Genomic DNA, 24,584 nt, shown 5'->3' with positions numbered 1-24,584 from the left:
TGATCTAGTTGCTGGACCTCTGCCTGAATACCTACTACTCTTTTGCGTACTGATTCTGTACTGTATCTGCCTCTCAGTTACCGAACCTAGCCTGTCTGACCTCTCTGCTCACCAGTGGGCCCTTGCCACTGGTGAGGTGCTTTTCTGATAGTACCCACCAGCTCCTCTGGTGAGGTTTAGTTAAAGCTACTCAATTACTGTTTCTGATAGTACCCACCAGCTCCTCTTGTGAGGTCTCATTAAACTAATCCGTTACTGTTGCACCAAGCACTATACACCTCGCTTTCCTGATAGCTATATTTGCATTATTGGTGATACTGCAGATCGCCACATAATCAGGTATAGCGTCTGTATTATTGGTGATTCTGCAGATCACCACATAATCAGACGTCTGTGTTGCTACACCAATCGTTACACAATCGTTACAGTGCATTGTTCTCTTAAAACATAAAATGTAAACTTAGAACCGAAAGGGAACCTAAAGTGAGAGGTATTTGGAGAATGCCATATTTATTTCCTTTTAAGCAATACCAGTTGCCTGGCTATCCTGCTGATCCTCTGCCTCTATTCTCTCAGCCATAGACCCTGAACAAGCATGCAGCAGATCAGGTGTTTCTGTCAATATTGTCAGAACTGAAAAGATTAGATACATTCTTGTGTACTTCAGACACTACTGCTGCCAAATAGATCAGCAGGACTGCCAGGGAACCATATTGTTTAAAAGAAAACAAATATGGCAGCCTCTATATCACTCTCACCTCGGGTTCACTTTAAGTACCCCACACCACAGGATGGCGCTTGCTTTTTTGCTGCCTGTCGCCACGCCTTTGTTTTCCATTAAGAGCAGCTGAGCAGTATGCCTGTACCACCAGTGGCGGACAAGGCCAACAGTGGGCCCCTGTGGAGAATAAATGAATGGGTCCCATGTGAGTGGTCATAATCATATCTGATTACTGTTGGATCCAAATAATGTCAATAACATAAAAGTACATGAATCTATGTTACATTCTGTATGCACTGTGTTAATGTAGCACACATTTCATACTTGTGTATGACTGGGCCACAAGCAGATATCACTGTTCCTCATGGGTTTCACAGAGAAATACACAGAGAAGAGCCTACAGAATAATCATGCCCTAACTTAGGTGCAGCTGCATGGGCCCTAGAGGGCACGTGGCACCTGTGCAGCTGCACGGCCTGCACGGGCCTATCAGGGCTGGGCCAGGGCAGAGGCATGAGAGGCTCCGGCCTTGTAGGAGGGGGCGCACAACTCACTCAGCTATCATTCCCCTATTGTGTATGAAGCAGATAGAAACAAGAAAAGGGGATACATGGCAGTGACTGCAAGCCAGATAACTAGAGATTAAGTTGTTGGGGGGGGTTAGGAGCCCTGGGGCGGCTCTTAGTCTAATAGCAATCAGTGTATGATGGCTGGGGTGGGGGGGATTCAAGGGCAAACTTTGGTGTCTCAGCCTTGGGTGCCAGAGGACCTTGTCCCGGCACTGGGGCCTACGTCCTCCTCTGTGTAGCACGCTCATTGCCAACAATGTGTTTGAGCTCATGAATGAGGCTTAACACAGATTTGATAAGGTAACTTTGGATGGCATACTTTTAACTCATTCTCCTTATTTGGTAAGGAAGCACAGACTATTGTGGTAGAGAGGCGGGGAGAGGAGGAATGGGGTATAGAGCTGAGCCGAAATTTTCATAATTTCGTGTTTCCTTAATTAGGGACGCAAATTTTGCTGCTACGACACGAATTTGTAATTTCGTAATTGACACACAAACCGTAATTTGGAATTCCGTAAGCGCAATTTCAGTTTTATAATTTCGCGTTTTGCGCAAATTCGTGTTTGATGTGAAATTTTGTTATTTCATGTTTTCTATAGAAACACAGTTATTTTAGTTAAGAAAATGGACCTAATTTAGTTTTTAATAGTAATTATGCACATTTAGGTAATGACTAAACTGAGAAAAATCACTCATTGATTGCAATTACGGTACTGATTGCAATTAATGATAATGCAAAGGCCCCTGAACATGCTGTCGCTTTAAATATATTAGGAGGCTCTATCTGCAGCCACTTCTAAGACAGGTGCTCTTTGCCATGGTGCACTTAGCTGTCATGTTGAGACACTTGGTTTTGGACCTTGCAATATCTGATAATGCAAAGGTCACTGCACATGCTGTCACTTTAAATGCATCCGGAGGCTCTACCTGCAGCCACTTCTAAGACAGGTGCTCTTTGTCAAGGTGCACTTAGTGGTCATGCATGCGGAGACACTTGGTTTTGGTCCTTGCAATTAGAGATGTTGGCGAACAGTTCCCGGAGTAGTACGGCTGCGCTGGGCCGGCGGTGCACGTCCTTGATCACGCCCGTTGCCGGGCACTTTCTGCGCATGTGCGTGACGTCATGAGTGACGTCACGCTCATGCACAGAGAGTGCCCAGCAACAGGCGCGCGATCAAAGACGCGCACCACCGGGCCCAGCGCAGCCATACTACTACAGGTCATAGCGACCCGGAAGTAGTAGCGGCCCATAGAGGTTCGCTGGCGAATGATTCGCCAACATCTCTACTTGCAATATCTGATAATGCAGCACACTGGTCTAGTGGTTAGCGCTCTCACCGGCCTTGCAGTGCTAGGTCCCCGGTTCAAATTCCAGCCAGGGCACTCTCTGCAGAGGAGTTTGTATGTTCTCCCAGTGTCTACATGGGTTTCCTCCGGGCACTCCGGTTTCCTCCCACACCCAAAAAACATACAGATAAGTTAATTGACTTACCCTTAAATTGGCCCTAGACTACAATACATATACTATATAACGAATACATAGACATATGACTATAGTAGGGATTAGATTGTGAGCTCCTTTGAGTGACAGTTAGTGAGAAGACAATATACATACATATTTATTTTATTTATTTATTTATTATTTATTTGTTGTATTTATAAAGCGCCAACATATTACGCAGCGCTGCGTAAGATGTTGGCGCTATATAAATACGAAATATTAATAATAATAAAAAATAATTCAAAGGTGCCTGCAAGTGCTGTAGCTTTAAATGTATCAGGAGGCTCTGGACTGGAACACAATTTTGAGAATGGACGAATTTCCATGTTAAACACGAAATTCAGATTTGTTTGTGTTACGTGAACCATCGTAATTAAGGAAAACGATCGTAATTATGAAATTCCCCCCAAAAGCGTAATTTCGTGAAACACACAAAATTTCAATTACGGCCGTAATTTCGTGAATTACGCTAAATTGTGTGTAATCGTAATTAGGTCATTACGCTCGTCACTAATGGGGTAGCATCCGCCAAGGCATTAATACCAGGAACATTTGAAAGCTGCAAGATAACACAGGGCCACTAAAAAAAAACTGGCTTATTCTGTTCTGAGCACTATAGACTGCCTGAAACAGATTTTATCTAGATCTATGCCTAGAAACAACTCTGGTAGAGAACGCGTGACATTTCCCATAGAAACTAAAGGGAAACTTCTCAAGCTGCTCCCTCTTACATGTACAGTCACAACAATATCATTCCACATACAACTGACACTTTAGGTTGAAGCAGGTGGTTTCGGTGCACCGAACTAGGCTCCACTGCAGCAGTATCATCATACTGCGCGGGGCGCGTAAGGGTAATTCGGGGTTCCGGTGATTGCCGGACCCCGAATTACTCCTCTCTCCAAGTTGCTATGACTCGGAGGGGGAATAGTATTTAACACTGCCAGAGATTTGAGCGGCAGCAAAGTAAGCCATCACCGGCAGTGGACACATATGTACGCCTTTAGGTACCCCAGAAAGGAACACATAACAGACACAGGTTTTGTCCTCAAGCTCAGGTCCTTCTGTCGGATGTTCCAACTTCGATCAACAATATGCAAATGTGAGCCACTGCTACTCCAGTCTGATTCTGCTGCCTCTTCCATCTCCCGATAATGACTTCTAAAGTGGTCGCATGACCTCCAATCCCCCCCATCCTATTTTCCTATCAACTCAAAATCAAGGCAGATAAAAAAGCAGAAGAGTGTCAACATCTCCATGATTGCAGAAAGGGAAATTCATCCTCAAGGTGAAATTTCCAGCGCGGCAGAGTCACTTTCATTCAAGGAGACAAGCCTAACACCGGCCCCCGCACCGCACCGCGCTCCACGCTCCCTTCTCCTATTGCATTTAAATTTACTCCACTTTTCCTTCCTGACACCTGTTTAAATCAATATCTTCCTCTCCAGGTCGCGAGCCGAATGTGCCGGTGCTCTCCGCACAGTGCTTCTCAAATCCACTAAAATCAACACAATAATTGAAATATTTTCAAGCTGATTACACTGCAGCCGCAGGCTAGGCTGGTTGCTAAGGGTAAGCTCCTTGGTTGCTAGGGGGAGTAAATCATCTTGCATTATTTGATTTTTGTTATAGATATGAAACCGCTACTCCCTCGATTAAATGTCTCTCAGTCTAACACCTATGGGACCTGGGGAGAGAAGGAAAGAAAAGCATCAACCTTGACCCTGTCAAATAAATATCTCTAACTTTTTCTGTCCTCCGGCTTCAAACCCAAACCTGTCTCTCTCTCTCTATATATATTTTTTTAACCTGACTTTAAATAACAAAGCTGTAGGGAAAAGCAGATAAGAAGGAGGGGAGGGAGGGATGTAGTCTAGTACAGGTTTCCACAACATGGCTAAAAGCTGGGGCTGTATGCTGTTAGTGTTTGGGCTAATATACAACGAGGAGGGGGGACAGTGACAGCGACAAAGTCTTAGGATTGATGAATAGGGGTTTAGGTAAATCATTGCTGCTATATTTTCAGAAGGTGTTTCAGATATAAAGGGCTCAATACACAAAGGCCTCAATTCACTAAGCATTACCGCATTCCGTAATGCAGAAAACAGGTGATTTTACCGATAACCTCGCCAAATGCCAATTCACTTAACCTATTACAGCACTGAAAAATGAAATTACAGACTAGTGAGGTAAATTAGCGACTTGTGCGGTGAATACCCCAAGAAATGTCAAGGAATGATGTGCTTTTATACAGAAGAGCTCCCCCAGGTGGCTGCAGCACATCTAAAGGGATGGCAGGGATGCACTGGACAAAAGACCTCCAACTCATGCACACAGTCTTACAGCTTGCTGCCTGATCTGCTCCACAGCTGGTAAGTGAGACTTACCGAACAGGGTTTAGTAAAGGCTTAGTGAATTGAAGCATGTGTGTTTGGTAAATTGAACCAGAATAGAAAGGACCAGTGTGGTTTGAATTATAAAACAACATATTTTTCTTATGAAATTCTTATGGGATGCGTGACTAGGGGTGTGACAGAGGCGTGATCAGGGGTGTGACAGGGGCGTGGCTTAAGTGTCCCTCTTTCTCATCTCAAAAAGTTGGGAGTTATGACTGTAAGTGACAGCAACATAGGAGAAAAGTAATTTATAGTGCATTTTGCTCTTGGAGAAATGTACTTCTTACACATGTGTATTTTAAATTTTTCCTGATCGGTCCTTTAAACTAGTCAGGAAAATTAATAATAAAACATATTTCCCTAATTTCACAATATTACTATGCGATAATTAAGTTAGCCAATAAATGGTATCATCCTGATTCAAAACTCCTTGCTTTTATGCGATAATTAAAAATGGTTAATACGATACTGGTAAATGGTTAATGGATATTGGTTTTGTCAGTATAATAAAAAAAATGTTCTCTTTATAACATTATTATTATTATTATTATTATTATTATTGATTTATAAAGCGCCAACATATTCCGTGGCGCTGTACAAAGTAAGAAACAAACATGGGGTACATAATACAGACAATAGTGTACACTAATATACAAGATACATAATTAGTGACAAAATACAAAAAATGATACAGCATACAGAATACAAAAAATACAGAAGTGATAATGACAGTGATAAAAATAACATGATGAATAAAATGTATAATGATTTCCAAGACACAAAAGGGGGAGAGAGCCCTGCCCTTGCGAGCTTACAATCTAAATGGATCTTTATCCATTTTCCTTGCACTGCAATAATCCATCAAATACCCAATGAAATATCGCATGATTCCTTAAAATACCAAATATGATACTGCATAAGGTAAAAATGTTAGTGAATTCGAAAGCATTTTTTTTTTCTGGTAAATTACCAAACTATTACCACATGTGTCAAAACATGTTTTTACTTTGGAAAAAAGTCTAAAATACCGCATGAGATAAATTACTGAAACATGACATTTTTATCTTGGCCAAGCAACAGCGAATGCCTTTATGCCGCCCATTGCCCTATCACCATGTGATGTCCCACTCTCGCCGCTCCTTGCATAGCACCAGAATGCATTGTCGGCTATACAGCTGACTTTGCATCTGTGCAGTTTTGGCCCAGTGATGTCGCCGGAGTGACCGGGTCCCGATCCCCGACGGGCGACATCAGTCACAGGTATGCATGGGCCTTTAAAGAGGCACTGTATTGACATTAAGTAGGGTGTTGTAAATTATTCAGGATACCCACTTTTCCATTAATTATTCAGAATTAGAAACCCTTTCTATGACTATCTATTGGTGCATATTGATATTTAGTCCTGCCCCCCACCGTGATGTCACAGGCTAGACTATTTTGCTATGCGGATTCCTCCTCCCAGAGCATTCTGGGAGAGCAGGTATTATTTCTATTCAATTCAGAACACTCCATTAACAAACATTCAGCAGAGATGTACCTGCCAGCAGTAAAAATGTCACCACCTGGCTGTGATTAATAATTTCAGAATGTAAATCAGGGTGAGGAAAGATTTTGGGCAAACAATGACTAAATAATTTATGAAGTAATATTGTCAAAAGTGTAAGAAATGTAATTTATTTTCACTGCAGTTTCTCTTTAAATCTATTACAGTATAACAAAATGAGGCCTTTCTTGTGCTTATATAAATTGCCACATAAACCAAGAGGTGAAGCTCTAAACAAATGCCCCCTTTTCCTCTGTAGAATTGAGTGTCCAAGGCCCCTCGACCCCCCCAAAAAAAGAACAACTTTCCTGGGGCTTCCTCCAGCCTGTGGCAGCCGTCTTGTGCCCTCGCCGCAGCTCTCGAGGCTCCTGGCCTTCTCCGCTGCAGAACCCGACCTCGCCAGGTCGGGTTCCGGGTCGGCGTCTTCTGCGCTCCACTGTGCGGGTCACGTGGTCCGGCCAACGTCACTAGGACAGTACTGCGCAGGCGTAGTACCTCTGCGCCTGCGCAGTACCAACCTGATGATGTCGGCCAGACCACGTGATCCGCGCCGTGGAGCGCAGAAGAAGCCGACCTGGCGAGGTCGGGTTCTGCAGCGGAGAAGACCGGGAGCCTCGAGAGCTGCGGCGAGGGCACAAGACGGCTGCCACGGGCTGGAGGAAGCCCCAGGTAAGCGGATCTTTTTTGTTGGGGGGGGGGGGCCTTGGATGTTTCCTTTAAGACTAATATGGCTTAAAAATATACCAGTAATTATTTATCACTACTAGAGTGTTCTTTTTTACTTTATCTAAAGAAGGGGCTTTACTGTATATAACTTAATGAGTACATTTGTTTTATTTAAGAATATTCATAAATTAATTATTTAGTCAATGTTTCCCCATTGTAAAATCTTACCACATCCTGATTCACATTCCTAAATGTATCAGCAATGCCGATATTCTTACTGCTTGCAAGGTGAATCACTATGGAATATTTTTATTTTCCTCTGTGAAGGGAGCAGGAGTATCACATGACTTCCTAGGGTGCTCTGGGGCAGAATGCTGCGTGACATCATGAGGAGTGTTTCTGTTGCTAAAACCTGTATAATTAAAGGACAACTGAAGCGAGAGGTATGGCTGCTATGTTTATCTCCTTATATACCCAATATCCAATACCTGTGGTCTGCCTCTTCTGCTGATCTTCCGCCTCTAATACATTTAGCCATAGACCCTGAACAAGCATGCAGCAGATTGGGTGCTTCTGACACTATTGTCAGATCTGACAAGATTAGCTGCAAGCGTGTTTCTGGTGTTATTCAGAAACTACGGCAGCCAATCAGACCAGCAGGACAGCCAGGCAATTGGTTTTGTTTAAAAGGAAATAAATATGGCAGCCTCCATTTTCTTCTCACTATAGTTGTCCTTTGAGGTACAAATGTGTATTCTGAATAATTTATTATGTTCTGCTGTATGTCATTATTTTCTATTTAATGTTCTGCTGTATGTCACAGTTCTTCTTTGTACAGTGGCGTAGCAATAGGGGGTGCAGAGGTAGCGACCACATCGGGGCCCTTGGGCCAGAGGGGCCCCGAAGGGTCCACCCTCTATCACAGTATTAGCTCTCTGTTGGTCCTATGCTGTTAATAATCATTTCTATAGATGCTTTGATTAGCAGTAATCATTAACAAACTGCTTCCCATCTCTTCCTGGCACCTCTGACACTGTGGTTGTCCTTTTGCAGGTTTTGGTGGTCCGTATCAATTGTTATGTATAGAGCGCTTGGGGGAGGGGGGGGGGGCCCAATGTAAAATTTGCACCAGGGCCCATAGCTCCTTAGCTACGCCACTGTCTTTGTATAATATCTATGAACACATTAAACAGAACCCATACCAATTGAGCATTGGTAATCATCTGAATCTCTACCCTTGAGGGGACAAAAGGTGCCTAAATTGCCAGATATGGCCCTGTCCTCATGAAACACGAAAAACATCCACCCACAAGGGACGGTTCTTTCATAGAGTCAGACTGGGCAATTGATCCGGCCCCAATTGCCTTAGCGGTCCCACATCAGAGACTGTAGACTAGAGGTCACACATTTACTGTTAGTTCAGCAGGAAAATGTAAGGAGCCCCACGTTAACTTTTTACCCAGGGCCAGTGGCGTAGCTAGAGATAATGGGACCCCATAGCAAAACTTTTATGGAGCCCTCAGATGTAGGCATTTTTAACCACTTGAGGACCTAGGGCTTTCTACCCCTTAAGGACCGGCCACTTTTTTTCTATTCAGACCACTGCAGCTTTCACGGTTTATTGCTCGCTCATACAACCTACCACCTAAATTAATTTTGGCTCCTTTTCTTGTCACTAATAAAGCTTTCTTTTGGTGCTATTTGATTGCTCCTGCGATTTTTACTTTTTTTTATATTCATCAAAAAAGACATGAATTTGGGCAAAAAAATGATTTTTTTAACTTTCTGTGCTGACATTTTTCAAATAAAGTAAAATTTTTGTATACATGCAGCGCGAAAAATGTGGACAAACATGTTTTTGATTAAAAAAAACCCCATTCAGTGTATATTTATTGGTTTGGGTAAAAGTTATAGCGTTTACAAACTATGGTGCAAAAAGTGAATTTTCCCATTTTCAAGCATCTATGAGTTTTCTGACCCCCTGTCATGTTTCATGAGGGGCTAGAATTCCAGGATAGTATAAATACCCCCCAAATGACCCCATTTTGGAAAGAAGACATCCCAAAGTATTCACTGAGAGGCATAGTGAGTTCATAGAAGATATCATTTTCATCACAAGTAAGCGGAAAATGACACTTTGTGAAAAAAAAAAAAGTTTCCATTTCTTCTAACTTGCGACAAAAAAAAATGAAATCTGCCACGGACTCACCATGCCCCTCTCTGAATACCTTGAAGGGTCTACTTTCCAAAATGGGGTCATTTGTGGGGTGTGTTTACTGTCCTGACATTTTGGGGGGTGCTAAATTGTAAGCACCCCTGTAAAGCCTAAAGGTGCTCATTGGACTTTGGACCCCTTAGCGCAGTTAGGCTGCAAAAAAGTGCCACACATGTGGTATTGCCGTACTCAGGAGAAGTAGTATCATGTGTTTTGGGGTGTATTTTTCCACATACCCATGCTGGGTGGGAGAAATATCTCTGTAAATGACAATTTGTTAATTTTTTTTACACACAATTGTCCATTTACAGAGATCTTTCTCCCACTCAGCATGGGTATGTGTAAAAATACACCCCAAAACACATTATACTACTTCTCCTGAGTACGGCGATACCACATGTGTGGCACTTTTTTGCACCCTAACTGCGCTAAAGGGCCCAAAGTCCAATGAGTACCTTTAGGATTTCACAGGTCATTTTGAGAAATTTCGTTTCAAGACTACTCCTCACGGTTTAGGGCCCCTAAAATGCCAGGGCAGTATAGGAACCCCACAAATGACCCCATTTTAGAAAGAAGACACCCCAAGGTATTCCGTTAGGAGTATGGTGAGTTCATAGAAGATTTTATTTTTTGTCACAAGTTAGCGGAAAATGACACTTTGTGAAAAAACACAATTAAAATCAATTTCCGCTAACTTGTGACAAAAAATAAAATCTTCTATGAACTCGCCATACTACTAACGGAATACCTTGGGGTGTCTTCTTTCTAAAATGGGGTCATTTGTGGGGTTCCTATACTGCCCTGGCATTTTAGGGGTCCTAAACCGTGAGGAGTAGTCTTGAAACAAAATTTCTCAAAATGACCTGTGAAATCCTAAAGGTACTCATTGGACTTTGGGCCCTTTAGCGCAGTTAGGGTGCAAAAAAGTGCCACACATGTGGTATTGCCGTACTCAGGAGAAGTAGTATAATGTGTTTTGGGGTGTATTTTTACACATACCCATGCTGGGTGGGAGAAACACCTCTGTAAATGACAATCTTTTGATTTTTTTACACACAATTGTCCATTTACAGTGATATTTCTCCCACCCAGCATGGGTATGTGTAAAAATACACCCCAAAAACACATTGTACTACTTCTCCCGAGTACGGCGATACCACATGTGTGGCACTTTTTTGCACCCTAACTGCGCTAAAGGGCCCAAAGTCCAATGAGTACCTTTAGGATTTCACAGGTCATTTTTGTTTCAAGACTACTCCTCACGGTTTAGGGCCCCTAAAATGCCAGGGCAGTATAGGAACCCCACTAATGACCCCATTTTAGAAAGAAGACACCCCAAGGTATTCCGTTAGGAGTATGGTGAGTTCATAGAAGTTTTTATTTTTTTGTCACAAGTTAGCGGAAATTGATTTTAATGGTTTTTTTCACAAAGTGTCATTTTCCGCTAACTTGTGACAAAAAATAAAATCTTCTATGAACTCACCATACTCCTAACGGAATACGTTTGGGTGTCTTCTTTCTAGAATGGGGTCATTTGTGGGGTTCCTATACTGCCCTGGCATTTTAGGGGCCCTAAACCGTGAGGAGTAGTCTTGAAACAAAAATGACCTGTGAAATCCTAAAGGTACTCATTGGACTTTGGGCCCCTTAGCGCAGTTAGGCTGCAAAAAAGTGCCAATCATGTGGTATCGCCGTACTCGGGAGATGTAGTATAATGTGTTTTGGGGTGTATTTTTACACATACCCATGCTGGGTGGGAGAAATACCTCTGTAAATGACAATTGTTTGATTTTTTTTACACACAATTGTCCATTTACAGAGAGATTTCTCCCACCCAGCATGGGTATGTGTAAAAATACACCCCAAAACACATTATACTACTTCTCCTGAGTACGGCGATACCACATGTGTGACACTTTTTTGCAGCCTAGGTGCGCTAAGGGGCCCAACGTCCTAATCACAGGTCATTTTGAGGCATTTGTTTTCTAGACTACTCCTCACGGTTTAGGGCCCCTAAAATGCCAGGGCAGTATAGGAACCCCACAAGTGACCCCATTTTAGAAAGAAGACACCCCAAGGTATTCCGTTAGGTGTATGGCGAGTTCATAGAAGATTTTATTTTTTGTCACAAGTTAGTGAAAAATGACACTTTGTGAAAAAAAAACAAAAATCAATTTCCGCTAACTTTTGACAAAAAATAAAATCTTCTATGAACTCGTCATACACCTAACAGAATACATTGGGGTGTCTTTTTTCTAAAATGGGGTCCGTTTCTGGGGTTCCTATACCGCCCTGGCATTTTACGGGCCCAAAACCGTAAGTAGTCTGGAAACCAAATGTCTCAAAATGACTGTTCAGGGGTATAAGCATCTGCAAATTTTGATGACAGGTGGTCTATAAGGGGGCGAATTTTGTGGAACTGGTCATATGCAGGGTGGCCTTTTAGATGACAGGTTGTATTGGGCCTGATCTGATGGATAGGAGTGCTAGGGGGGTGACAGGAGGTGATTGATGGGTGTCTCAGGGGGTGGTTAGAGGGGAAAATAGATGCAATCAATGCACTAGGGAGGTGATCGGAAGGGGGTCTGAGGGGGATCCGAGGGTTTGGCCGAGTGATCAGGAGCCCACACGGGGCAAATTAGGGCCTGATCTGATGGGTAGGTGTGCTAGGGGGTAGTGATGGGCGAACACCTGGATGTTCGGGTTCGGGAAAGTTCGCCGAACATGGCCGAGATGTTTGGCATGTTCGGGCCGAACCCCAAACTTTCCGAACATCCAGCTTTTGGGGGCCATATGGGGTCGCAGGCATAAGGGGGGAGCATGCCCCGATCGCGCGGGGGGGGGGGGGGTCGGAAATTCCCCCCACCCCCTCCGCTAGCGCTCCCCCCTCTGCCCGCTTCCCCATACAAAAGTTTAAGCAAAGTACCTGTAGTGGATGGCCTGGCAGTGGGCAGCACTGTGGAGTGAGGAGGAGGAGTCCGGAGAGTGACGAGTTGAGGGAGGCCGGGCAGCGGGCGGTTCAGCGGAAGTACCCTTGTGGTACTTCCGCCCTTTCTCTGACCTCACGCCCGCTGTTCGGCCTCCCTCAACTCGTCACTCTCCGGACTCCTCCTCCTCACTCCACAGTGCCGCCCACTGCCAGGCCATCCACTACAGGTACTTTGCTTAAACTTTTGTATGGGGAAGCGGGCAGAGGGGGGAGCGCTAGCGGAGGGGGTGGGGGGAATTTCCGACCCCCCCCCCCGCGATCGGGGCATGCTCCCCCCTTATGCCTGCGACCCCATAGGGGGGCAGTATTCGGCCGAACAGGGCCCTGTTCGGCGGCCATTAGAAGTTCGGGGCGAACCCGAACTTAAAAGGCCGAACACCATCAGGTGTTCGGCCGAACGCGAACATCACCCGAACAGGGTGATGTTCTGCAGAACCCGAACAGTGGCGAACACTGTTCGCCCAACACTACTAGGGGGTGACAGGAGGTGATTGATGGGTGTCTCAAGGTGTGATTAGAGGGGGGAATAGATGCAAGCAATGCACTGGCGAGGTGATCAGGGCTGGGGCCTGAGGGCATTCTGAGGGTGTGGGCGGGTGATTGAGTGCCCTAGGGGCAGATAGGGGTCTAATCTGATAGGTAGCAGTGACAGGGGGTGATTGATGGGTAATTAGTGGGTGTTTAGGGTAGAGAACAGATATAAACACTGCCCTTGGGAGGTGATCTGACGTCGGATTTGCAGGCGAACTATTGGTGTGGGTGGGTGATCAGATTGCCCGCAAGGGGCAGGTTAGGGGCTGATTGATGAGTGGCAGTGACAGGGGGTGATTGATGGGTGGCAGTGCCAGGGGGTGATTGATGGGTGGCAGTGACAGGGGGTGATTGATGGGATATTGACAGGTGATTGACAGGTGATCAGTGGGTTATTACAGGGAAGAACAGATGTAACTAATGCACTGGCGAATTGATAAGGGGGGGTCTGAGGGCAATCTGAGCGTGTAGGCGAGTGATTGGGTGCCCGCAAGGGGCAGATTAGGGTCTGATCTGATGGGTAACAGTGACAGGTGGTGATAGGGGGTGATTGATGGGTGATTGATGGGTAATTAGTGGGTGTTTAGAGGAGAGAATAGATGTAAACACTGCGCTTGGGTGGTGATCTGATGTCGGATCTGCGGGCGATCTATTGGTGTGGGTGGGTGATCAGATTGCCCGCAAGGGGCAGGTTAGGGGCTGATTGATGGGTGGCAGTGACAGGGGGTGATTGATGGGTGGCAGTGACAGGGGGTGATTGATGGGTGATTGACAGGTGATCAGTGGGTTATTACAGGGAAGAACAGATGTAAATAATGCCCTGGCGAATTGATAAGGGGGGGGGGGGGGTCTGAGGGCAATCTGAGCGTGTAGGCGGGTGATTGGGTGCCCGCAAGGGGCAGATTAGGGTCTGATCTGATAGGTAACAGTGACAGGTGGTGATAGGGGGTGATTGATGGGTAATTAGTGGATGTTTAGAGGAGAGAATAGATGTAAACACTGCGTTTGGGTGGTGATCTGATGTCGGATCTGCGGGCGATCTATTGGTGTGGGTGGGTGATCAGATTGCCCGCAAGGGGCAAGTTAGGGGCTGCTTGATGGGTGGCAGTGACAGGGGGTGATTGATGGGTGACAGTGACAGGGGGTGATTGATGGGTGATTGACAGGTTATTGACAGGTGATCAGTGGGTTATTACAGGGAAGAACAGATGTAAATATTGCACTGGCGAATTGATAAGGGGGGGTCTGAGGGCAATCTGAGCGTGTAGGCGGGTGATTGGGTGCCCGCAAGGGGCAGATTAGGGTCTGATCTGATGGGTAACAGTGACAGGTGGTGATAGGGGGTGATTGATGGGTGATTGATGGGGAATTAGTGGGTGTTTAGAGGAGAGAATAGATGTAAACACTGCGTTTGGGTGGTGATCTGATGTCGGATCTGCGGGCGATCTATTGGTGTGGGTGGGTGATCAGATTGCCCGCAAGGGGCAGGTTAGGGGCTGATTGATGGGTGGCAGTGACAGGGGGTGATTGATGGGTGATTGACAGGTGATTGACAGGTCATTGACAGGTGATCAGGGGGGATAGATGCATACAGTACACAGGGGGGGGTGTCTGGGGGGGGGGGTCTGGGGAGAATCTGAGGGGTGGGGGGGTGATCAGGAGGGGGCAGTGGGCAGGGGGGGAGATAAAAAAAAATAGCGTTGACAGATAGTGACAGGGAGTGATTGATGGGTGATTAGGGGGGTGATTGGGTGCAAACAGGGGTCTGGGGGGTGGGCAGGGCGTGTCTGAGGGGTGCTGTGGGCGATCTGGGGCGGGGGGGGGAGAAATCAGTGTGCTTGGGTGCAGACTAGGGTGGCTGCAGCCTGCCCTGGTGGTCCCTCGGACACTGGGACCACCAGGGCAGGAGGCAGCCTGTATAATACACTTTGTAAACATTACAAAGTGTATTATACACTTTGTATGCGGCGATCGCGGGGTTAACATCCCGCCGGCGCTTCCGTATAGGCGGCGGGATGTTGCGGCGGGCGAGCGGTGACAGGCGCCAGCGGAGGATCGCGTCACGGATGACGCGATCGCTCCGCCCATGCCCTTAGAAGGACCGCCGCCTCTGTGGGTGAGCCGGTCCTTCAGGGCTCCACTTCCCGGGCCGCCTCTGTGCGTTAGGCGGTCGGGAAGTGGTTAAGCAATGCCACCTGCCACTACCCTATGGCAATGAGTTGATTGAGCAATTTACATTCTCATGCAATCAACACTGCCCACAGTTCATGGGCACTGAAACAAAGTCAAAGGCTGCATAAACATAAGAAAGTTAATAGTGAATGCATTAAGTACCAGCTGGGCCCTCTATGCTCCAGGACCCCATAGCAGCTGCTATGGCTATTGCTACGCCCCTGCCCAGGGCCTCATTTTACCTAAAACTATCCTTGCCTCCTCCCACCTTTTCTGACATTTTGTACCTGCTGCTCCAGTGCTTATCAAATCAGGCCTTACTGTTTGGTTACCATCCTGATTGATTATCAGTGTAGACCAATCAGGAGCTGGCAGCTGGGTAACATAGCAACTGTAGCACAGCATGGTAGCAGTAAATGTACATTTTGGCTGCAAATACTCCATTTTGAGAAAGAGGCTGTGTATATGGTGCCATAGAATGTATCTGTACAGTATTACATAAATGAATGAAGGGACTAGTCAATCATTCCATCAATCATTACATTTAGCAGAATTTATTTTTCACTGGTCTTGTGGTGGAAAAGTGAAATTTGAATTGGTTTCCCAGGGCTGCTGCAGTTGGCACAATCTTTGCTCTTTTCAAGCTGTCATTTCCCATCTATATTTATCAGTATAATCAATGATTTCATTTTCATGTTAGATGGGCATCAGTCATATTGTTCCTTCTTGGGACAGGCACGCTGTGATATTGGCCAATTTATCCAAACTCTCTGGCATTTTGGCCTGCAGTAAGATCCCTGGCAATCGGCACTGGTAAAACAATAAGCACTAAAAGGGTCACAGGTGTGTCATACATGTGGCTGGAGTGTAAACTAGAAATCCCTGCCAATACAAGCCACTGAACAGCTCTCGTTATTTGTTTCCTGAGCAAATCAATACTGAGGCGGACTGCATGCTGCAAGGCCAAATGGGCTAATCCGGCACTAACTACACATTTGCAATGTAGGGTGACACCTTTTCTGGATTAAATCAGGAAACTGACATCAGAACACACTTACCTTAAATAAAATAAAGCCCACTTACTCTTTGGGGACCAACTGGCTTTACCATACACGATCCAGCTGAAGGATAGATAATGTACTTGCAGCATTAGGCGGTGATGTGTTTGGGGGTTTTGTCTGTGTTTTTGTAGGAGGATATTTAGCTTAAAGCAGAGATTTATGCTACTTTTCATCTGGGTATGCCCCCTTCTACTCTAACCCTCACCAGGGGTATAACTAAAAATCACTGGGCCCCCTGCGAAACTTTGGATGGGACCCCCTCAAACCCTCTCCCACCCCCACTTTCTGCACAGGTAAACTGAGTACCAATGTTATTCAACTGGCTAGTGCACACTTGAATGTGTTTTCCCCATGCAGATGAAAACAGACAGCAGTGAAGTACTGTAGGCATTTTCTCTATCAATTACATTAGCTTCTGTGATAAAAATGTGCATGTTTCCACACATACAGACACACGTAGTGTGCAGAAAATGCATACAGAAAACCGACAGGTTCCCAGCCTCAGCGTACTTCACTCACTCTGTCCATCTCTGATAAAGCAGAACTGGCTCTGCAGACTGCTACAGCATCACTACAGTACACAGCACTTGGGGAAGGGTAGATAGGTTGGGGGCTGGGCGCTGTACACAAGACCCTGCTGCACACTGAATAGGGACTGTCTACAAATCTTTGTCTGCAAAACTTTGTATGATTCATTATCAGTGGCTGAGCAGATGCAGTCATTAGAACAATTGTGCAGAGAACAGAAAGTTTTTTCTCTCTCCATGCCCTTTGTTGTCGGCCTCTCAAGACAGGGAAAAGCAACTTCTACCCCCACGTGGCCCCTGCTGCTTCCGGCCCCCCCTGCAGCTGCATCCCTTACAGGGTCTATTGTTACGCCCCTGACCCTCACACACCGCACTGCTTTATGTGTAATTCAAATTGCTTTCTCTTTATCCAAATGCACCACATCTTGTGTGCGCTCTTCTTCTTTGTGTGTCTCTTCCTGCTCTTCCTCATGCTGCTTATCTCCCATGTGCCCTTCTTCGTTGCGTGCCCCTTCCTGCATTTCTACATGCACTTCAGCTTCTGTGTCTCCTTCACCTCTTCTTCATAAATCTCTTCTTGCGTATCTCCTCCTGCCCTTCCTCATGTACCTCAGCTTATGTCTCCTCCTGCCCTTCCTCATGCACCTCAGCTTGTGTCTCCTCCTGCCCTTCCTCATGTACCTCAGCTTGTGTCTCCTCCTGCCCTTCCTCATGTACCTCAGCTTATGTCTCCTCCTGCCCTTCCTCATGCACCTCAGCTTGTGTCTCCTCCTGCCCTTCCTCATGTACCTCAGCTTGTGTCTCCTCCTGCCCTTCCTCATGTACCTCAGCTTGTGTCTCCTCCTGCCCTTCCTCATGCACCTCAGCTTGTGTCTCCTCCTGCCCTTCCTCACGTACCTCAGCTTATGTCTCCTCCTGCCCTTCCTCATGCACCTCAGCTTGTGTCTCCTCCTGCCCTTCCTCATGCACCTCAGCTTGTGTCTCCTCCTGCCCTTCCTCATGTACCTCAGCTTATGTCTCCTCCTGCCCTTCCTCATGCACCTCAGCTTGTGTCTCCTCCTGCCCTTCCTCATGTACCTCAGCTTATGTCTCCTCCTGCCCTTCCTCATGCACCTCAGCTTGTGTCTCCTCCTGCCCTTCCTCATGCACCTCAGCTTGTGTCTCCTCCTGCCCTTCCTCATGTACCTCAGCTTATGTCTCCTCCTGCCCTTCCTCATGCACCTCAGCTTGTGTCTCCTCCTGCCCTTCCTCATGCACCTCAGCTTGTGTCTCCTCCTGCCCTTCCTCATGTAGCCAATCTTGTGTGTCTCCTCCTGCTCTTCCTCATGTACCTCCGCTTGTGTCTCCTCCTGCCCTTCCTCATGTAGCCAATCTTGTGTGTCTCCTCCTGCCCTTCCTCATGTACCTCAGCTTATGTCTCCTCCTGCTCTTCCTCATGCACCTCAGCTTGTGTCTCCTCCTGCCCTTCCTCATGTAGCCAATCTTGTGTGTCTCCTCCTGCTCTTCCTCATGCACCTCAGCTTGTGTCTCCTCCTGCCCTTCCTCATGTAGCCAATCTTGTGTGTCTCCTCCTGCTCTTCCTCATGTACCTCCGCTTGTGTCTCCTCCTGCCCTTCCTCATGTAGCCAATCTTGTGTATCTCCTCCTGCTCTTCCTCATGCACCTTCGCTTGTGTCTCCTCCTGCCCTTCCTCATGTAGCCAATCTTGTGTGTCTCCTCCTGCTCTTCCTCATGCACCTCTGCTTGTGTCTCCTCCTGCTCTTCCTCATGCACCTCAGGTTGTGTCTCCTCCTGCTCTTCCTCATGCACCTCAGCTTGTGTCTCCTCCTGCCCTTCCTCATGTAGCCAATCTTGTGTATCTCCTCCTGCTCTTCCTCATGCACCTCAGGTTGTGTCTCCTCCTGCTCTTCCTCATGTAGCCAATCTTGTGTATCTCCTCCTGCTCTTCCTCATGCACCTCAGCTTGTGTAATTAGCTAATTTCGATTACGCTAAATTTTGCGTAAATTTTCGCATTTACGCTTATACGTAATTACGATTTGTAAATTTAATTGATTTCATATAGTTATTCGTAATTTCGCCTAAAATGTTACATAATTTTTGCATAATTTCGTGCCGACTTTGGCAGTGAGTAGCAAAACCCCCATACATGGTAGTGATACCAAAATTGCTACATACGTTAAGGAGAATAGTGGGTACAAGTCAAAAAAATAATTTTCCAAAAACACCTTGTAGTTTTTGAGAAAACTGATTTTAAAAATTCAAAGAAAAAAATGGTTTTTAAACAAAAAAAAATTACGTTTAAAAAACATTTTTCTTTGCATATTTAAAATCGATTTTCTCAAAAACTACAAGGTCTTTTTAAAAAAAGCTTTCTTTTAAAATTGTGCCCAATACTCTCCTTAACTTATGTAGCAATTTTGGTAGCAATAGCATGTATGAGTGCTATGCTATTAACCACCTAAGTCAGCACAAAGTTTCGGGAAATTGTGCGAAAATTGCACAGAAAATTACGCGAAATTATGAAATATTACTATTACATACAAACTGAATTATGATTTTGTCTGAAATTTTGCACCACTGGTCTCCTCCTGCTCTTCCTCATACAGCTCAGCTTATGTGTCTCCTCCTGTTCTACCGCCTAAAGTCCATCTTGTGTGTCTCCTCCTGCTCTTCTTCATGTAGCTCATCTTGTGTGTCTCCCCTGCACTTCGTTATGCATCACATTTTGCGTACCTCGTGCTCCTCCTCATTCTCCTAGCTTTTGTTCCTCCTCTTGTCCTTTCTCATGCAGCTTATCTTGTGTGTACTCTTTTGCTGTTTGTCATGCACCACAATGTTTATGTTGCTTCTTGCTTTTTCCAAGAACCACCTATTTTATTCCTCCCCATGCACCTGACATTCTGTGTGTCCTCCTGGTCTTCTATGTGCCCGTCATGCTGTGTGTCCACTCCCCTCCTGCTCTGTCTCATGCACTTCAACTTCTGTGTTACCTTCCTTATGAATATCACCCTTTCCTCTTCTATATGCAACTCATCTTGTGCCTGTCCTCCTGCTCCTTTGCCCGCTCCTCGTCTTGTGCCGGTCCTCACGCTCTTCTGTGTGTTCCTCATCTTGTGCCTGTCCTCCCGCTCTTCCGTGTGTTCCTCATCTTGTGTGTCTCCATCTGCTGTTCTGTATTTCCTGTAATCTGACTGCATCTGGTTACAGAGGTCTGTGACGATTAGGTGATAGACCTTGACAAAGTCCCCACGTATGGACAGAAAAAGTATTGTTGTTAAGCAGGGCATAAAAACAGAATCCTGGGACAACAGAAAGCTTTGATAATTTTCAAATGTAGAATATTGAGAAACGAGCAGCAAGGACTTTGTATGTCCTCGCCGTGTCTCCATGGGTTTCCTCTGGGCACTCTGGTTTCCTCCCACATCCCATAAACATGCACATAAGTTAATTATGTTATTATGTTATATTAATTTTATGTGTCACAAGGCTATATTCTGTGTACAGCGCTGCAGAAGATGTTGGCGCTATATAAAAACTAAATAATAATAAGGAAACCAGTAAGTCTCTGTTTCTCCACTAAACGGCATTCCTGAGGGATAACTGGGACTTTATTTTTGGGGTGTTTGCAGCCTTTTAAATACTTACTGAACCTCCAGCGATGTCTTGTAGTGATAATCGTAATCAGCTAACTACGATTTAAGTGAAATTACGCATTATATGTAATTACAAATTGTTGATTCAAATCACTTTGCATAATCATTCGTAATTACGCATAATTTTTCTCCTGTCAGACTCAAAGCGCTTGTGAGGCAGCCACTAGAGTGCACTCAGTAGGCAGCAGCAGTGTTAGGGAGTCTTGCCCAATGAGCTCCTTACTAAATAAGTGTAGCTTACTGAGCCAAGATTTGAACCCAGGTCTCCTATGTCAGAGGCAGAGCCCTTAACCATTACACTTTCCAGCCACTGCTATTGCTGCCAACATTGGAGAATAAGGAGAATAGTTGGTATAAGTTAAAAAATGTTTACAAAAGACTCTGTAGTATTTGACAAAATCGAAAAGAAAAATGGTTTTTAAACTCTGAAAAATGACAGTTTAAAAACATTTTTCATTGTATATTTAAAATCGAGTTCCTCAAAAACTACAAGGTTTTGAACAATTCTTTTTGTAACTTGTACCCACTATGCTCCTTACAATATGTAGCAATTTCGGTAGCAATAGCATGTATGAGGGCTGTGCTACTCACTGCCAAAGTCGGCACGAAATTACGCATAAATTACACGTAAATTCATGCGTAATTACAAATGCTTACAATTACATATCACATGAATTACACTTTTCCACAAAATTTTGCATTACAATTACGATGTGTAATTGTGAATTACGATGCATAATTATGCATATGCGTAATTGCTGCTAATCACTAATGTTTTGCAGCCCGCCTCTTGCTCCTAGCAGCTTCTGGAGTCTATGCAGGCTTCTGGTGTGTCATGTGACCCGATGCAGGTCAGGTGACACGCCACCTTCCCTGCACGGGGGAAGCCTGAAAGCCAATAGGAGCTTGAAGGACTCTGCTCTTGGATATTGGGGACTCTGCTGTATATGCAAGGCAGCTGCCTGTATTGCCTATGCCTTAATCCAGCTTTTAAAGTTCAGTATGTATTTGTACTTTCTCCTGAAAATCAACTAAGAACACTGAGCAGACCCACAGTCTGTCCCATGCTGCTAGACCAGTGCTGCTGTAGCGAACATCCACGTCAATACTATAGAAGTCAATAAGCAGGATAGATCAAGAAAAATAGATGCACGTTTCTTTTTAAGCTAATAGATAGCAGTATGAAATAAACCGCATGCTTGCTCCCACACTGAATATCACATCATCATCATCATGCATTGCAGCGGAGATTATTAATAGCTTTGAATTTATCAACCTTTAACTGGAGTCTCCTGACCTTTACTGAAAAGTCTATCAATCTGCAGCATGAAAAGTCTTTTTCAGTCATTAACAAGCTCTCGCCTGTTGGCACTGACCATTTCCCTTTTCCATGTCACAACAAGAATTCCCCTGAAGGAAGTTCAGATATTGTATGTCTTCTGTACATGTGTGTGCCTCTTGGTAGCGGCGGGTAGGTACTGATAACCTCGTTTGTTCATTCCTTCTCCTTGGCCTGTCCTCATTATCCTTGAGCCATACTGGTGTAACTGTGCTGAGCCTTCCCAGAATCCTTTACTTCCTGCATCGTGGAAAGTTTTGTTACTACATTTTTTTATTGATCTACATGGTGTTACTAAGTACAAAAGGGCTGATGTATCAAGACAGACAAAAAGACCTGGAGCGCACGTGCTTAGAACAACCAGTTTGTTTTCAGCTATTAACATCCTTGGCGGTTAATATGAGTCAGGCTCGGGTTGGAAAAAACAAGCCAGAAGCGGTAACCCGAGTGTGACCCGTAATAGCAGCCGGCAGAACTGTGCAGAGCATAGCGCGCTACAGCGCCACCCGGAGGTTGGAGGGAGAACTGCAGCACTGGATCCCAGATAGGTGAGTGCATGCTGGGGCTGCTGCAGATCTCTCTGCAGTGTGATTTTTTTCCCGGTTTTAGGGTCTAAAAGCCTGCAAAAAATTGCACCGCTTTTAGACCCTAAAATCTAGAAAGAATCAGACCACCAGGGCGGTTAAAGGTCCACTCCAACGAAAAAGTAATCAGTTAAAATCTGACAGGACCGACAGGTTTTGGATTAATCCATAGGCTCGTGGAGGATTCTCAGGGTTTTCTTTATTTATAAATGTGTTTTCTGAATGGCAGTTTAACTGCTAAAATAGTAAGATGCCAGCCAGCCTCCCTACTCACTTGCACACTATTTTGTCAGTTAGGCCTCTTGCATACTATAAAGTGGGTTGCAAAAGTATTCGGCCCCCTTGAAGTTTTCCACATTTTGTCACATTACTGCCACAAACATGAATCAATTTTATTGGAATTCCATGTGAAAGACCAATACAAAGTGGTGTACACATAAGAAGTGGAACAAAAATCATACATTATTCCAAACATTTTTTACAAATAAATAACTGCAAAGTGGGGTGTGCGTAATTATTCGGCCCCCTGAGTCAATACTTTGTAGAACCACCTTTTGCTGCAAATTTAGCTGCCAGTCTTTTATGGTATGTCTCTACCAGCTTTGCACATTTAGAGACTGAAATCCTTGCCCATTCTTCTTTGCAAAACAGCTCCAGCTCAGTTAGATTAGATGGACATTGTTTGTGAACAGCAGTTTTCAGATCTTGCCACAGATTCTCGATTGGATTTAGATCTGAACTTTGACTGGGCCATTCTAACACATGGATATGTTTTGTTTTAAACCATTCCATTGTTGCCCTGGCTTTAAGTTTAGGGTCGTTGTTCTGTTGGAAGGTGAACCTCCTCCCCAGTCTCAAGTCTTTTGCAGACTCCAAGAGGTTTTCTTCCAAGATTACCCTGCATTTGGCTCCATCCATCTTCCTATCAACTTTGACCAGCTTCCCTGTCCCTGCTGAAGAGAAGCACACCCAGAGCATGATGCTGCCACCACCATATTTGACAGTGGGGATGGTGTGTTCAGAGTGATGTGCAGTGTTAGTTTTCTACCACACATAGCATTTTGCATTTTGGCCAAAAAGTTCAATTTTGGTCTCATCCGACCCGAGCACCTTTTTCCACATGTTTGCTGTGTCCCCCACATGGCTTGTGGCAAACTGCAAACGGGACTTCTTATGCTTTTCTGTTAACAACAATGGCTTTCTGCTTGTCACTCTTCCATAAGAGACAACTTTATGCAGTGCACAACTAATAGTTGTCCTATGGACCGATTCCCCCACCTGAGCTGTAGATCTCTGCTGTTCGTCCAGAGTCACCATGGGTCTCTTGACTGCATTTATGATTAGCACTCTCCTTGTTCAGCCTGTGAGTTTAGGTGGACGGCCTTGTCTTGGTAGGTTTACAGTTGTGCCATACTCCTTCCATTTCTGAATGATCGCTTGGACAGTGCTCCAGGGGATGTTCAAGGCTTTGGAAGTCTTTTTGTAGTCTAAGCCTGCTTTAAATTTCTCAATAACTTTATCCCTGACCTGTCTGGTGTGTTCTTTGGACTTCATGGTGTTGTTGCTCCCAAGATTCTCTTAGACAACCTCTGAGGACGTCACAGAGCAGCTGTATTTGTACTGACATTAGATTACACACAGGTGCACTCTATTTAGTCATTAGCACTCATCAGGCAATGTCTATGGGCAACTGACTGCACTCAGACCAAAGGGGGCTGAATAATTAAGCACACCCCACTTTGCAGTTATTGATTTGTAAAAAATGTTTGGAATCATGTATGATTTTAGTTCCACTTCTCACGTGTACACCACTTTGTATTGGTCTATAACATGGAATTCCAATAACATTGATTCATGTCTGTGGCAGTAATATGACAAAATGTGGAAAACTTCAAGGGGGCCGAATACTTTTGCAAGCCACTGTATGTGATTCTAATTTTTTATACTGTCCGATGTTTGATTTTAATTAAAAAAAATACTTGTTTGGTTGTTGCGCGTTTTTTAATCGGGATCAAAAATTGGATCGTATTAAAAATCGGAATTGCATGTAGTGAGCAAGAGGCCTTAGACTTAGCAACTGCCGTTCAGGTAATGCTTTTGAAAACAAAGAGAACG

This window comes from Hyperolius riggenbachi, chromosome 7 (assembly GCF_040937935.1).
Source record: "Hyperolius riggenbachi isolate aHypRig1 chromosome 7, aHypRig1.pri, whole genome shotgun sequence".
NCBI lineage: Eukaryota > Metazoa > Chordata > Amphibia > Anura > Hyperoliidae > Hyperolius > Hyperolius riggenbachi.
This window is presented reverse-complemented; position numbering follows the sequence as displayed.